Genomic DNA, 15396 nt, shown 5'->3' on the forward strand with positions numbered 1-15396 from the left:
GGGTGGTGATGGCCACTGAACATGGGAGAAGCCCCAGTTCACACCTGGCTCTGGTTCTAGCCTCTCAATCTCTAGTCCCACCTCACACCAAGGTGATAGCTTCCAGCACACCCTGGGGGAAGATGTGACCCATACTCACATGCAGAGGACGCCCCTTCAAGACCAGGATAGGTATCCTAATTTCATAGAGACAGAGTGAGTTAAACAAAATGAGAAGACAAAGGGATTTCTTTCAAATGAAAAAATAAGAAAAAAAAAAAACCCTGGGGAAAAAAAAAAACAGCCAATGAAACAGATAAATAATTTACCAGATAAAGAGTTCAATGCATTAGTAATAAGAATGCTAACTGAACCTGGAAAAAATTGAGATGAACACAGTGAGAATTTTAACAAGAAACAAGAAAATATAAAAAAGAACCAGTAAGAGCTGAAAGATACAATAACTGAAATGAAATACACACAAGGAGTTGACAGCAGACTAGTTGATACAGAAGAACATATAAGTAATGTTAAAAAAAGTTCATGCAACCTAAATGTTCATCAATAGAAAACTGGATTAAGAAAAGTGGGAAGGACTTCCCTGGTGGTCCAGTGGTTAAGAATCTGCCTTCCAATGCAGGGGACGCGGGTTCGATCCCTGGTCAGGGAACTAAGATCCCACATGTGGAGGGCAACTAAGTGCACACCACAACTACTGAGCGCTCGCACTTTGGAGCCCGCACGCCACAACTAGAGTGAAGCCTGCGTACCACAACTAAGACCCGATGCAGCCAAATAAAGAGAAAGAAAAAGAAAAAAAAAGAAAGAAAATGTGGGATACACACATACACATATACATAATGAAATATTATGCAGCCTCTAAAAAGAAGGAAATCCTGTCATATGCTCTAACATAGATGAACCTTGAGGACATTATGCTAAGTGAAATATGCCAGTCACAAAAAGACAAATAGTGTATGATTCTACTTATATGAGGTATCTAAAGTAGTCAAGTTCCATACAGATGGCCAACGGAACATCATTAATCATCAGAGAAATGCAAATTAAAACCACATGAGGGACTTCCCTGACGGTCCAGTGGTTAAGACTTCGCCTTTCAGTGCAGGGGGGGTGCGGGTTTGATTGCTCAGGGAGCTAAGGTCTCACATGCCTTACTGCCAAAAAACCAAAACATAAAACAGAAGCAGGTGGTGAGAGGCCCGCGCACCGCGGTGAAGGGTGGCCCCCGCTTGCCACAACTGGAGAAAGCCCTCGCACAGAAACGAAGACCCAACACAGCCATAAAAATAAATAAATAAACAAATACTTTAAAGACCTCTGTTATTAAACAAAAAAAAAATTTAAATCTATAATTAAAAGGCTAACAACCTTAAAAAAAAAATAGAAGCAATATTGTAACAAATTTGATAAAGACTTAAAAAAAAAAAAAATGAGATGTCACCTCATACCTGTCAGAATGGCTATCATCAAAAAAAACACAGGGGCTTCCCTGGTGGTGCAGTGGTTAATAATCTGCCTGCCAATGCAGGGGACATGGGTTCGAGCCCTGGTCCGGGAAGATCCCACATGCTGCAGAGCAGGTAAGCCCGTGTGCCACAACTACTGAGCCTGTGCTCTAGAGCCCACAAGCCATAACTACTGAGCCCGTACACCACAACTACTGAAGCCCTCACGCCTAGAGCCCGTGCTCTGCAACTGCAACAAGCCCGCACTTCACAACAAAGAGTAGCCCCCGCTTGCCTCAACTAGAGAAAGCCCACATGCAGCAACGAAGACCCAACACAGCCAAAAATAAATAAATAAAATAAATAATTTTTTTTTTAATTTAAAAAAAAAAACACAGATAACAAATGTTGGTGAGGATGTGGAAAAAAGGGAACCCTCGTGAATGTAAATTGGTGCAGCCACTGTGGAAAACAGTATGGAGGTTTCTCAAAAAACTAAAGCTAGAACTACCATATGACCCAGCAATTCTACTCCTGGGTATATGTGAGAAAAAATGAAAACATTTATCGGAAAAGATAGATGCACCCCAGTGGTCACAGCAGCACTATTTACAATTGCCAAGATATGGAAGTAACCTAAGTGTCCATCAACAGATGAATAGATAAAGAAGATGTACACAATGGAATACTACTCAGCCATAAAAAAGAATGAAATTTTGCCATTTGCAACAACGTGGATAAACTTGGAGGATATTATGCTAAGTGAAATAAGTCAGAGAAAGACAAATACTGTATGATACCACTTACATGTGAAATCTAAAAAATAAAACAAGCTAATGAATATAACAAAAAGAAACAGATTCACAGATATAGAAAACAAATCTGTGGTTACCAGTGGGGAGAGGGAAGGGGGTGAGGGGCAAGATAGGTGTAGGGAATTAAGAGGTACAAACTACTGTGTATAATATAAGCTACAAGCCATATGCTAACACATATATATGGAATCTAAAAAAAGAAAATGGTCAGAAGAACCTAGGGGCAAGACGGGAATAAAGATGCAGACCTACTAGAGAATGGACTTGAGGATACGGGGAGGGGGAAGGGTAAGCTGGGACAAAGTGAGAGAGTGGCATGGACATATATACACTACCAAACGTAAAACAGATAGCTAGTGGGAAGCAGCCACATAGCACAGGGAGATCAGCTCGGTGCTTTGTGACCACCTAGAGGGGTGGGATAGGGAGGGTGGGAGGGAGGGAGATGCAAGAGGGAAGAGATATGGGAACATATGTATATGTATAACTGATTCACTTTGTTATAAAGCAGAAACTGACACACCATTGTAAAGCAATTATACTCCAATAAAGATGTTAAAAAAAAAAAATATATATATATATATAAGCTACAAGGATATATTGTGCAACACAGGGACTATAGCCAATATTTTATAATAACTATAAATGGAGTATAACCTTTAAAAATGGTCAATCACTATGTTGTACACCTGAAACATATAATATTGTCCATTAACTATACCTCAATAAACAAATATAGTAGTCAAACCCTTACAAAGTAGGATGACAGATGCCAGGGGCTAGAGGTGAGGTGGGGGAGGCGGGGTTGTTCAATGGGTAAAGAGTTTCAGTTCTGCAAGATGAAAAAGTTCTAGAGACCTGTTGTATTAACCATGTATATACAGTAAGTCCCCTCCGTACAAACCTTCAAGTTGCGAACTTCCAAAGATGCAAACGTGTGCTCGCATGTCCAATCAAGTAAGGCGTGAGTGAAATTACAGCTTGCCCTCTGTCTCCTATTGCTGAGAATCCTTCAGCTCTACCATCTCCCACCTCCTCCCCCTCCTCCAGTCAGTAAACCTTCTTGCCTGTTCACTCGATGCCAGCCCCTGTATGCCAGCTATTGTACAGTACTACTGTACTTTTCAAGGTACTGTACTGTAAGATTTAAAATGTTTACCTTTTTTGTCTTTTTATGTATTATTTGTGTGAAAAGTATTATAAATCTATTATATTACAGTACTATACAGTCGATTGTGTTAGTTGGGTACCCAGGCTAACTTTGTTGGACTTATGAACACGTTCTCAGAATGGAACTTGTTCATATGTAGGGGACTTACTGTATTATTAACACTACTATACTGTTCACTTAAAAATAGTTAAGATGATAGATTTTGTTATATGTTACAATTTTTTAAAAATCTATAAGGGGTTTAACTACAAAGAAAAACAAATGTTAAGAGAAGGGAAAGAAAATGCTCACTCAAGAGAGGTGAAGTCAGAAATAGAACAGAAAAGAAAATCACAAATAGAAATCCCAAGAAGTATAAATTTAATTACAATTACACCATCATTTATCAACTCTAGGTCTCCTGATAAAATAGATTTACTGAATCTTTATAGCTCCAGAAACTACATGCAGAATACTCTACTAGGTGTTCTGTACACCCCAATATGACTGATTGTACATAAACCCTATCCATGTCCTATTCAGCCACTTCTTTCCTACCAACTACCACCCTCCAAAAAGCCTCCATCCTCTCCTCCCTATCTTTAAAAATTCTAATTCTAAAAAGTTCAAATTCCTGCAGCGGAAAAACTGTTTGAAATTTGGTTTCTCAATACACCCTGAATTGATAACAATGAAGAGAATTCTTAACTCAGACTATCAATTGATAACGATGAAGAGAATTCTTAACTCAGACTATCCAAACTCCCAGTATTTCCTAGACAGTTTCAGTTCCTTAAAATAAAAGCAGTTTACAATTTATTGTTTCAACTTCCCACTTTCTGTTGACTTCTTGATCCAAGGCAATCTGACGCCTGTATCTACTGGTTTTTCCCTGGCTGCCCCTTCTCAGTCTCCTTCATTGATTGCTTTTCTCCTGCTCACTCTTTCAGTGTCATTGTTACCCTTGGTTCTGTTCCCAACCTTCTGCTCCACCACCTTTTTCTAGGCCCATCCAAACCCATGGCTTCAGTCCCTATGACTCCAGCCAAGAATTCTCTCCCAAACCCCAATATAGTTAACTGCCTTGAGATAGGAGATAGATGGCCCCTGGGCTAGACAGCTGGTGTTTGTCAAGTGGAGTAAAATTGAAGCTTTGTTTTCCCTAGACACTCCAAGGACAAAGTTAGTGGCAAGAGCTGAGCTTTGCTGAAGTAAAGAGATAAGATGACCGCTCCTGAGGACGACAAAAACTTCCCTGTCTGCACATGCACAGGAAGGCTCCTTGAGGGGTCAAAAAAGGGAGGAGGGCGCCACCCCATAATAAGTGTGGACATACCCCCAACAGCCCTCTGCAGTGGAATCCACCTTAGCAAAAAGTTGCGCACCCATGCTGGGGAGAGTCCTAGGACAGGTCAGATGTGAAAAAAGAAACAAGATTATTGGCCTAAAATAAACAAAGACCCGCAAGGACTGTCCTATATAAGTGATTTAAATCACCTCTGTACTGCACTCCTCCTCATTAAAGAAGAGACTCATACCCTTTCTCTCCAGGTGTATATTTCTGCCTTGCTTCAGGCTTAAATAAACAAACTGTTTCTCTGTGTGCTCTCCCACTTGTTGTGTTGTGTCTCTAATAATAAAATTTGTACCGGTTTTTACAGTTTTTGCTTCCTTGAAACATTCCTGCTTTCAAACAGGGGCAAGAGCCAGGGCCTCTTTGCTTCTAGCCTCTAGCCCCTGGTGGTCTAGCAGCCAGGATTCCTGGTTTTCTTCCAGGCTACCCAGATTCAACTCCTGGGCAGAGAACTAAGATCTCTCTTCAGGACCGCTCACTGCTGTCTCTCCGAGATCTGCCTGACAGACATATCCACTTGGATGTTACACAGGCACTTCAAGCCTGAGAGTTCCAGCTTATAATGTTTCAGTGACTCCACAGCTTTCAAGATCAAGTTCCAACTCCTTGGTAAACCATTCAAGGACTTCTATGATTTGGCCCCTTACCTACCCCTACCGTCCTCTTCCTCTACTCCTCCCCAGGTACTCTCTACTCCTCCTGAATGTAATTATTTGTTTCCCAAATAATTAGATAGATAGGCCCCTGGCCCATCTCACATCTCTGTGCCTCACACATGTTCTACCCAAAAGTCCCTCTACTCCATCCCACCCAACCCATATCTCTTGCCTCAATTAACTTTCTTTCAGGAAAGTTTTCCACTATCCCAAAGTCTGATTTACACAGAGCTGCCACTGCATCCTAGATACACCTCTACCTTAGCACCTTTGTATTTATTTGTTTAGACTACTAGTCTATAAGCATCTCACAATGTGTTTCTATTTAGCAAACAAAAGCTTAACAAATATTTGTTATATGCCAGCACAAACCAAAAGGTCAATTTAGTTCTTTAAAATACTGGACTTACCATTTCGGTACCTGGAATACTCAGGTCCATAATACAGGGCATCTCTTTCCCATGAATAAAATATCTAGGAAAATAAATTGAAAGTCAGAAGGGTGGTTAAGATTTAGAATGGATATTCTTTGTGTCTGCCCAGAACTCCTTCTCCTCCCCTACTCCACCAGAGGCCTGATTCCTGCTAATAGACCCCTGGCTATATAAGTAAGCACATCACATGATGTAGGTTGAACTAGGCATAGTACCTCATCCCCTCAGCTGCAGGAACTGGTCAAAGGACAGGCATGTGAGCAACTCTATGTAGATCCTCTGACATGAGTCTCTAAGTAGGTAAGCCTGTGCGCCAGGAACCAGGTCCCACTTTGTGAAGAAGCGTATCTGCAGTAGGAGAGATGGCGCCAGTGGTTAGGACTAGTGGTTAAGACTCGGTGCTTTCACTGCCAGGTCCCAGGTCAGGGAACTAAGATCCCACGTGCCGCGGGGTGCAGCCAAAAAAAAAAAAAAATTTACAGGAAGGATCTAACTATGGGCAAGTTCCCACCTTAGCTCCTTATGGCCATCTCTATCCATACAGTTTCTGTTATATGGTTATTGAACCAGTAACTTTTCCATCCATAGGCCATTTCAAACTGTATCTGTTATTTGCAATCCAAAAAGTCCTAACTAATAACCTCTAACTAATATTCAGAGAAACTGAATAAGATGGAAATTATATGTAAAGGTATACTTCACTGAAACTGTAAAAGGACCTACTTAGTATGCCTTTCCTACTTAGAAAACTTTCATCTATCAGATATAATGTCTTTCTCTTCCCTACTAGGTAACCCCCAAAATTACTATTTAATTCCCTTTTTAATACACTCTATGCAAATCACATCTTTTTTTTTTTTTTTTTTTTTTTGGCCATGCCACGCATCATGCAGGATCTTAGTTCCCTGGCCAGGGATCAAACCTGTGCCCCCTGCCGTGGAAGCATGGAGTTTTAACCACTGGACCACCAGGGGAGTCTCTCACATCATTTTTTAAGATAGTCAATTTACCTCTTTCTTTGTTACACCCTAACCAGTACATGGTGAGATAACAATAAGCAATTACAATGAGAATGTAGAATGCTAGGCAAACAAGTAGAGGGCTGGCTTCCCTAGAGAGGTTATCACCTCTATGGAGACCTGAAAGATAAGTACGAGCTAACAAAACCAAAGGGGAAGGAAGCAGGGAGCTAGGGAAGGCATTCCAGACAAGAGGAAAGCTTCTGTACTCAGGCCTAGATTTAACAAACGTGGCATCTTGAGTGAGAAATCCAAGTAACTGTTTATGACTAGCAGCACATTGAGGGCAAAAGGAGAAAGTGACAGAGGATGAAGAAGTAAACATGCCAGATCATGATCCTGAAAGCCAAATTAAGAAGTTCAGGGACTTCCCTGGTGGCACAGTGGTTAAGAATCCGCCTGCCAATGCAAGGGACACAGGTTCGAGCCCTGGTCCGGGAAGATCCCACATGCCATGGAGCAACTAAGCCTGTGTGCCACAACTACTGAGCCTGCGCTCTAGAGCCCGCGAGCCACAACTACTGAGCCCACGTGCCACAACTACTGAAGACCACACGCCTAGAGCCCATGCTCCGCGACAAGAGAAGCCACCGCAATGAGAAGCCCACGCACCGCAACGAGGAGTAGCCCCCTCTTGCTGCAACTAGAGAAAGCCCGTGCGCAGCAACGAAGACCCAACGCAGCCAAAAATAAATTAATTAAATAAATAAAATTTTTTTTAAAAAGTTCAGATTTTATCCTGAAGGCAATGAAAAGTCACAAAAAAAAATGTTCTGGGACTTCCCTGACGGTCCAGTGGTTAGGACTCTGTGCTTCCACTGCAGGGGCGCACAGGTTTGATCCCTGGTAAGGGAACTAAGATCCCACAAGCCGCACGGTGTGGCCAAAAAAAAAAAGTTTTTAGCAGGGGAGTTACAGGTTTAAATGTGTTAGACAGATTACTCTGGCTACAGTGGGAAAAGTGGATTGGAAGGCAAGACTGGAAGAAGGGATAACCACTTGGGAGGCTATTGTGGCAATCCAGGTAAGAGATGATGCTAACCATGGAGTTGGATGTTAGCCTTGGGAACAGAGGAAAAGGCACAGATTCAAGAGATATTAAGGAGAAAGAATTCAACAGGGCTCAGTGATCAATCAGAATATGAAGCCAGAAAGAGAGGAAAAGGAATAGCCCATGTTTCTGCCAAGTTATTATTAGCAGCGCCTACTATTTACCAAATTCTTAGCACACATGCATTATCTCATTTAATCTTCCCCTAGAAAGAAGACGTAGTTTGTTTCATATTTTTGGTTTGAGGCTGGGAGAGGGAAGGTTGATAATAACTACAGTTTGGGATATGCTCAGTCTGAGTTACCTGTGGGAGCATACAAATGAACATGTCATGAAGGTAGATGATATACAAGTCGGTTATCAGGAAAGAGCTTTGGGTTGGAGATATAAGAATTATCAGCATACACATAGTAACTGGGAGAAATATTTGTTAAAGTAAAATATCTCTTTTATTCATGCCAATATTTATTTAATACCTATACAACTATAGCTTTGGGACTAGTGTTAGGGGAAAAAAAAATTGAGTAAAATTCAGTGAAACTCAGTTACTTTAGGGAGGAGGTAGCTCAATATAGCAGTAAGTATATAACGGTTCAGAGGTAATACAATGAGTACGTGATTATCTCTGCTGGGGGAAGGAAGGAAAGAAGACTTTACAACATGCACCACCTAAATCTTGAAGTAGGTTAGCAGAGAGTTTAGGGGGAGGAGGACACGGAGAACAGTGAAGACACTACAGGCGGAAGAAACAAATTCAAAGACAAAAGAAAAAAATTTTTAAAAGATACCCTGCTTCAGAACAGAAAAATTAAATATTATTCATGTCAGTCTCCCAAACTAATTCTTAAATTTAATAAATAGAGCAGATATATTAAAAAAAAGTTTTTAAGACACATAGGGGAAATTCATTCTACTAAATACTATATCATATTATGAAAGTAACATTATAAAATTAAATGGTATGGCTACAAAAATCCGATAAAAGATGGAAGAATTGTTATTAAAAGTCAAGAGTCCAGATATAATTCCTTTTTTTTAAAATTTTATTTATTTAATTAATTTATTTTTGGCTGTGTTGGGTCTTCGTTGCTGCTTCGTTGTGGCGAGAAGGGGCTACACTTCGTTGCAGTGCGCGGGTTTCTCATTGCGGTGGCTTCTCTTGTTGTAGAGCACGGGCTCTAGGCGCGCGGGCTTCAGTAGTTGTGGCTCACGGGCTCTAGAGCGCAGGCTCAGTAGTTGTGGCGCACGGGCTTAGTTGCTCCGCAGCATGTGGGATCTTCCCAGACCAGGGATCGAACCTGTGTCCCCTGCATTGGCAGGTGGATACTCAACCACTGCGCCACCAGGGAAGCCCCAGATATAATTCTAATGACGTTTGGCTTACTCATAGACTGGCATGATAAATATTAAAAAAAAAAATTCCATCTCTTCTTTAATTCCTAATAAAACTACTACTAAAGGTATTTAATGTGATCTGCTAAGATTTAATGTTTGACCTGACAAACTAAGATTATTCCCAAGACTTAGAATGTGAGTTTGCATATAAAAAGCTGAATAGAAGGAAGACAAAGATGGTAGCTCTCTTCTAACTGCTTTACATATCAAAAGACGTGCATAACCATAGATAATCAAGAAAAAAAGGGGAGATTTTAAGAGAAGGAAAATCCTCAGATAGTATTTAAAAAAATGCACCTACATTGATAATATTTATTTAGCCTCTATTGTGTACAGATACTATGCCTACTTTAATAAAGAAAAAAACATTCCATAACTTAAGCCCACTTTTTCTATGAAGTCCAGTGCTCGGTCCTCTTTACTCTCCCCTTCAAAGCAACTAAAGTCAACAGGTGCACAAACTGACACTGGTAAGTACTAAATGCTGATTTGTCCTGGGTTTTGTCTGTTTTATACGTTAGTCTTTTTTCATGAACTAAAGTGTAGCATTCATGTAGAAAAGCAGCCACTTCTTTCCTATTCTTTTCACAATCTCCATCACGGCAGCCCCCCATCCTAGCACAGCCACTTGAATAATAAAGGCTCTGGCACAGGAACAAAAAAATTGTTGATTTAATTTCTGACCTTTAACAACGGACAACGTAAGAAAATCAAACCACGCTTATTATCAAAACACAAACACATGATGTTTACATTTCTTAAGGTGTTTAAGGATTCTTTCATTGAAAACTGAAGGATGAAAGTTAAAATGAGTTAAAAGGAGAGCTGGGCGTTTGATAGAAAAACAGGTATGGAAATAATAAAAACAGAATGAAAAGGCTGCTGTTGAGATGAAAAGCTAACATTTTTTTTTAAGTGGGGGAAGAGAGGCAGCTGCAAATCAGTTTTTTCTGAGAAGCCAGGTTCATGTCCAGGATTTTTTTTCTCTGAGCTCAACCAATCCCCACCTTTTCTGAGTTATCCAGTTTCCAGGCAAGCAGCGCTTCTTGATTGGCTTAAAGATGTCGAGTAGAAAAACCAGCCAATCCTACCTTCAAGTCAGAACTGTGCTATGGAGACATTACAACCACTGCATGGCGAGAATGTGTACAAACCTGTCCGTGCCACAAATATCAGATCCTAGTTCTAAAGACTGTTGCCGAAAAGAAGATTCTTTAAAGCCAACAGTGAGCGCGATCGGGTGTTTACACTTTTTTTTTTAATTACTCTAGCTTTCTTTCGGAGAGAAAAAAACAAAAACAAAAAACACCACGTTTTAACCAAGAGCTTAAGAAATAAACTGCCCCAGGTCGAGTGACTCACTCTACCCAAGACGGATTTCCACACGGACCTCTAGGAGAGGGTCCGGATCACGGTAGGGCTCTAGGAGGGACCCAGCGAAGATCAAAGTTGCAGTGGGGGAGGGGGTGTGGACGACGATCCAAGCGGCACAGACACCGGGAACCGGGAATGCCTCCCCGCAGTATCCAAACTCGGAACGTGCGGAGAGGCTGTGTTTGGATTGGAAGTGAGTAAATAAACAGCTCTGCTAGGACTACGTGCTCGGGAGGGTGGCCCGAAGTTCCAAGAAGGATCCGCCTGGGAAAAGCCGAAGGCGCTCGGAGGGCCTCGAGGTCAAGTCCGGGCGGGAACTGACAGGGAAGCTACTGGGGGCGAGAGGGGTGTGTCAAGGGCCTGGAGGCCCGCCAGGGACTGGGGGGCCGGGAAAGCGGCCGCGGCCCCCGCCTTCGCCCGACCTCGGGCGGCGCGCCATGGCCCGCCTCTCACCGACGCCTCACTTCCTTTCCGTCCGGGCGACCGGGCCCGCGGGCCGGAGTGCCCGCGCCGGCCCCCCACGTTCGGGGATTGGGGTTTCGGTGGCAGCGCCTCCCGCCGCTTACCTTAGGCCCTCCGCTCGGATTCGGGGACTCCGAGATTCCTTCCCTCCCGGACCCTCAGCCCGGCCCCGCCGCCCCGCCTCCCACCCACCGCCTTTACCTGCTCCGAGAACGGGCGGAGGGCGTCGAGGCCGAGGCCGCGTCGTCGAGTGTGAGACGCAGCGCCGCGATTCCGCAGCCCTTTCCCGCCGCCGCCACTGGGCTCTCCGGCACGGCGCAGGGCTGGCGAGCAGCGCTGGCCGCGGGGGGGAGACGCGCGGCGGGCGCCCGGCGGAGAGACACTGCCGCTCTCCGTCCGGCCGGGGAAGAGCAGCCTCGCAGCAACCAGCCGCGAGAGGGCGGGTGGGCGGCCGAATGGGGAGGGGTCTCGGGGAGTAGGGAATGGCTGCCACGTCGCCCAGGTGGATCGCTGCTCTCCGCCTCCCCCACCCACGCCGGCTCCCGGCCACGACCTCTGGCTCGTCCCCGAGCTCCGCTGGGGCGCGTCGGCCCGCCCCGCAGGGCCGGCCCCGGCGACCCCTGCCCGCGGGCGCTCCCGCCTCTCCCCCTCCCCACTGAGAGCGGGTCCCGGCCTGGCCGGTTCTGCCGCATCTGAGCCGCTCCCCGCCCCCGAAAAAAGCTCGCCCGAAAGCCTGACGTGTTTCCCCCTCTCCTTGTCGTGGGGTCACACGGAGAAGCAAGCCCTTTTCAATGCGTCGGGTTTTCGGGGAAGGCGGGAGCCGTTTTGAGCTGGTGAACGTAGCAATAAGGGGCCCGTAATTTCGGCCGAAACAAGCTGCGCGGTAACCGTGTTAAACACAACACGCGGCTTCACTCTCTCCCAATCTTCAAAAGCAAAACAGAAACACTAGATCGTACTCGTTGGTTGAGGCGGGGGAGGAAATGGGAGCCGGGGCGGGCCCGCCAGCTCGCGGGTCCCAGCAGCAAGTTGGGAGGGACCGCGGGGCGAGCCAGGCGGCCTAGGCTTAGCCTGAGCTGTTGACTCGAGGCGTGTAAGGCCACGGCGGCGGCGGGCGCGCGAACCCCGCCTCCGCGCGCGCCGCGCTGTCCGCGGGAGGTTTCCGGGCGCGCGGCCCGCTGCTCCTCTGCGCGCTCGGGGGTCGGACACGGCGCGCCCGCCTCGGAGCCGGGAGACAAAGGGGTCGGCGGCAGCCGCAACCGCAGCGGGGACCGAGGCTGCCTGGTCCCACCGGCGCCGCCGACATGCGGTCAGAACACGCTGGCGGAAGCACCAAAAAACGAGACCACGTTTGCAACGTAGAACCGCAGGCGCTGACCTTTGCCCCGCTTAGAGCTTCAGTTTTCAGGTGCCGAGAAAAAGCAGCGAGGTTTTCTGCCCTTTTGCATTCACTGTGTTATTAGACCGTCCCTAAAACCTGCTCCATTTTTTTGTCCTCCTAAACTCTGCCTTCCTTTGTTTGCTTCTTCTGTGTTCTGACGTGAAATGTTCAGTGTTTTCAGGCACACGAATTTTTCACTCTTGCTTTCTGGGGGTGGTGATTATGCTTATTTGTTTTTTTCCTCCCTCTGTTCCCCTCCCTTTGCAATCACTTTTTGTTCCACCATCAGTGTTTTTCGTAGAGAAACGAAGTAGCCCCCTGACAAAGTATTCCTTTGCATCGAAGAGACAGACTGTCAGTGTTGTTTTAGTAATTGCTATAAACTGAGTGGAAATTTGGGGAAAATGCAAGTGAATTTTTATCTTCATTTAGGTCTAGTTGGAACACTAACTCACGAAAACATTCTAGTGGTTTTTTTAGAAACCCGAAATATATAAGCAGAGACCTCGGGTTTGGTACATGTTCTAATGAAACCAACAACACGGGAGAAAAAGGTCTGTTTTTTTTTTCCTTTTGTATGATTTTTGTATTTTTAAAAGTCCCTTGAGCCCCTGTTAAGAAATTAAAATACAAACACCCCTATCAATGCTTTTATTAATTTTGAAGCAGCAGAGATTTAACAAAGTACCCAGAATCTCAAGATATAAATAACTATTGCTGAGACCCTGACATTATCTCTGCCTCTGAACAGCCATTAAAAGAGACTAATAACAGTGATACATGCCACTTTAGTAATGAAAGAATCCTAGTAATTATAAACTTCAAAGAAATCTAGCAAGTTAATATTAATTTCATTCATATGAAATATGAACATGATAATAAAATGATTATCATGCTGATAATATCAGCATGATAATAAAAACTGGCATTTAAATTCTTGATTTTTCCTTTGAACATTGTTAAGGATTCATCACATCTTAGGTCTGAACAAAAAGAAATAAAGTATTCTTAACACTGGAAAATATATTTCAAGCCAGCAAGACATCACCCAGGCTGAATATTTAAAGAAAAAATAGTGTTTGCTTACTATATCAATAAAAGAAAAACATCAATACTATAAAGTTCTAAAGTCAGACTCAAATGAAGAACAAAGCAATCTTTACTCAACATCCACAATGCCAGCCTTCTTTGTGAATATTTATAAAGATTTCCTCCTTCCTATTGGTTTAAATTCTAAGCCAATAGGAAAAGTACAACACATCTTTTAAAGGGTGAGACATAAGCATTAGGTTAAAGCATTGGATAAACTGATTGTTTAGCACGCTCATTCTCATTTGAGATTGGGTATCTTTTAATTTTAAAGAAGAAATTTAAGAATATCTGAATTATTGAGTATCTTGATGTACTTTAAATACCAAGGTGCTACTCCTGATCACACTCTGCTCTCTATAATCTTCCAGTTGGTTATGTTACAAAATTTAATTCTCTAAAATGCCAGATGAATCTGTAGAATGGCAAAATGCTACCACTTAACACTTTAAATAAGATGAACGCTGGCATTTCTTTAGATGAAAGACTGGCCTTTAAGGAAATAATAAAATTTACATTTTTTTAAATGTCTTGGATTTTTGTAAATAAATAAAATTTTGTAATTTATTATAAACAAATCCTTGATATTTGTCTAAAGCATCTTCGGTCTATTTAATGGCTAAATTTTAAACATGCTTGTTTATGTTTAGAACATAAGTATGATTTCCTCTCAGTCGAAAATAATTTATGCCACCTTTGCATTTCTATCCTTTGAATTTGACTTGGAGCATTCCACTTAATTTAATTATTTACATATTTATCTCCCTTAGTAGATCATCAATTCCTTGAAGATAGGTTCTGTTTCCCATTCAGTCTTGTATTCCTCATTACCAAACTCAGACCCTTGTACAAAACACTCCTTGGACACTTGATGAGTAAAAGAATGAGCATTACTCCATGACACAGCATATGGCAAATCAAAAGAAAATCTGTCTCAGGATTTTTTTCCTCTTTTACATAATGGCTGATAAATACTTGTTTTCATTCCCAATTAAACTTAGAATAACATTTTGCAAGAACGTTACTAAAAGAAAGTAAGAACCAACATATGCTGGAACTCCTGTGTTTTTCAATTTTAAATCTGGTAGAAACTGGATAGTGAGTTATATTGCTGTTATCTAAAGTAAATAATATCAGTGGGCTTATCTTTATAAAAGATTTCTTTACCACACTCAACAGGAGCTGCAAGCTTTGTGGCCTTGGGAAAAGTAAGCCCTTTAAAACTCAATTTTCTCATCTCTCTAATGCATTCATTATATCTACTTATGATTAATTAAAATAATGAAAGCATGTAAAAGTAAAGGCTCAATAGATGGTAGTTATTAATTGCAGATATTATGGATTCAATCATGAAGAAAAAGTAATTTTCTTTGTGCAGTTATTTATCTATAAAAAGGCAGGCATAAAGTGCTCCTTTTTTTAAAAAAAAGTGAGGAAACAAATATCTCGAAGGAAGGAATAGGATACTAAGAACATCTACGGAGACGAGAAAACTTTTAAGAATTGAAATTTGCTAAGAGAATACATCTTAAGTGTTCTTCGTGTGCACACACACACACACACAAAAGGTAACTATGAGAAGTGATGGGATATGTTAATTGTGATAAGCATTTCACAATGTATACCTATATCAAATCATCATGTTGTACACTTTAAGTATGTACAATTTTGTCAATTATACTACACCTCAAGCTGGGAGGTGAGGAGAGATGAGGGGGGAAATGGTCAATCCACTGGTGAAAAAACAATAACAAATCCCTTAGTGTAGTTT

At 42.7% G+C, this 15396-nt stretch overlaps 1 protein-coding gene across 7 annotated transcripts in view; it reads right to left on the reverse strand.

Annotated features, from left to right (window-relative positions):
* Positions 1–11469, reverse strand: part of N4BP2 (NEDD4 binding protein 2) — a 79002-nt gene extending 67533 nt beyond the window's left edge. For 6 of the 7 annotated variants that reach the window (XM_036852405.1, XM_036852402.1, XM_036852404.1 and 3 more), the window contains exons 1-3: positions 11357–11469; positions 6070–6202; positions 5831–5894 (exon numbers count right to left, since the gene is read on the reverse strand). The gene's annotated coding sequence lies outside the window, so the exon portion shown is untranslated. The remainder of the gene's footprint in view (positions 1–5830; positions 5895–6069; positions 6203–11356) is intronic. The other variant, XM_036852401.1, reaches the window with a different exon arrangement.
* Positions 11470–15396: the final 3927 nt, after the last annotated feature.

This window comes from Balaenoptera musculus, chromosome 5, assembly GCF_009873245.2.
Source record: "Balaenoptera musculus isolate JJ_BM4_2016_0621 chromosome 5, mBalMus1.pri.v3, whole genome shotgun sequence".
Lineage (NCBI taxonomy): Eukaryota > Metazoa > Chordata > Mammalia > Artiodactyla > Balaenopteridae > Balaenoptera > Balaenoptera musculus.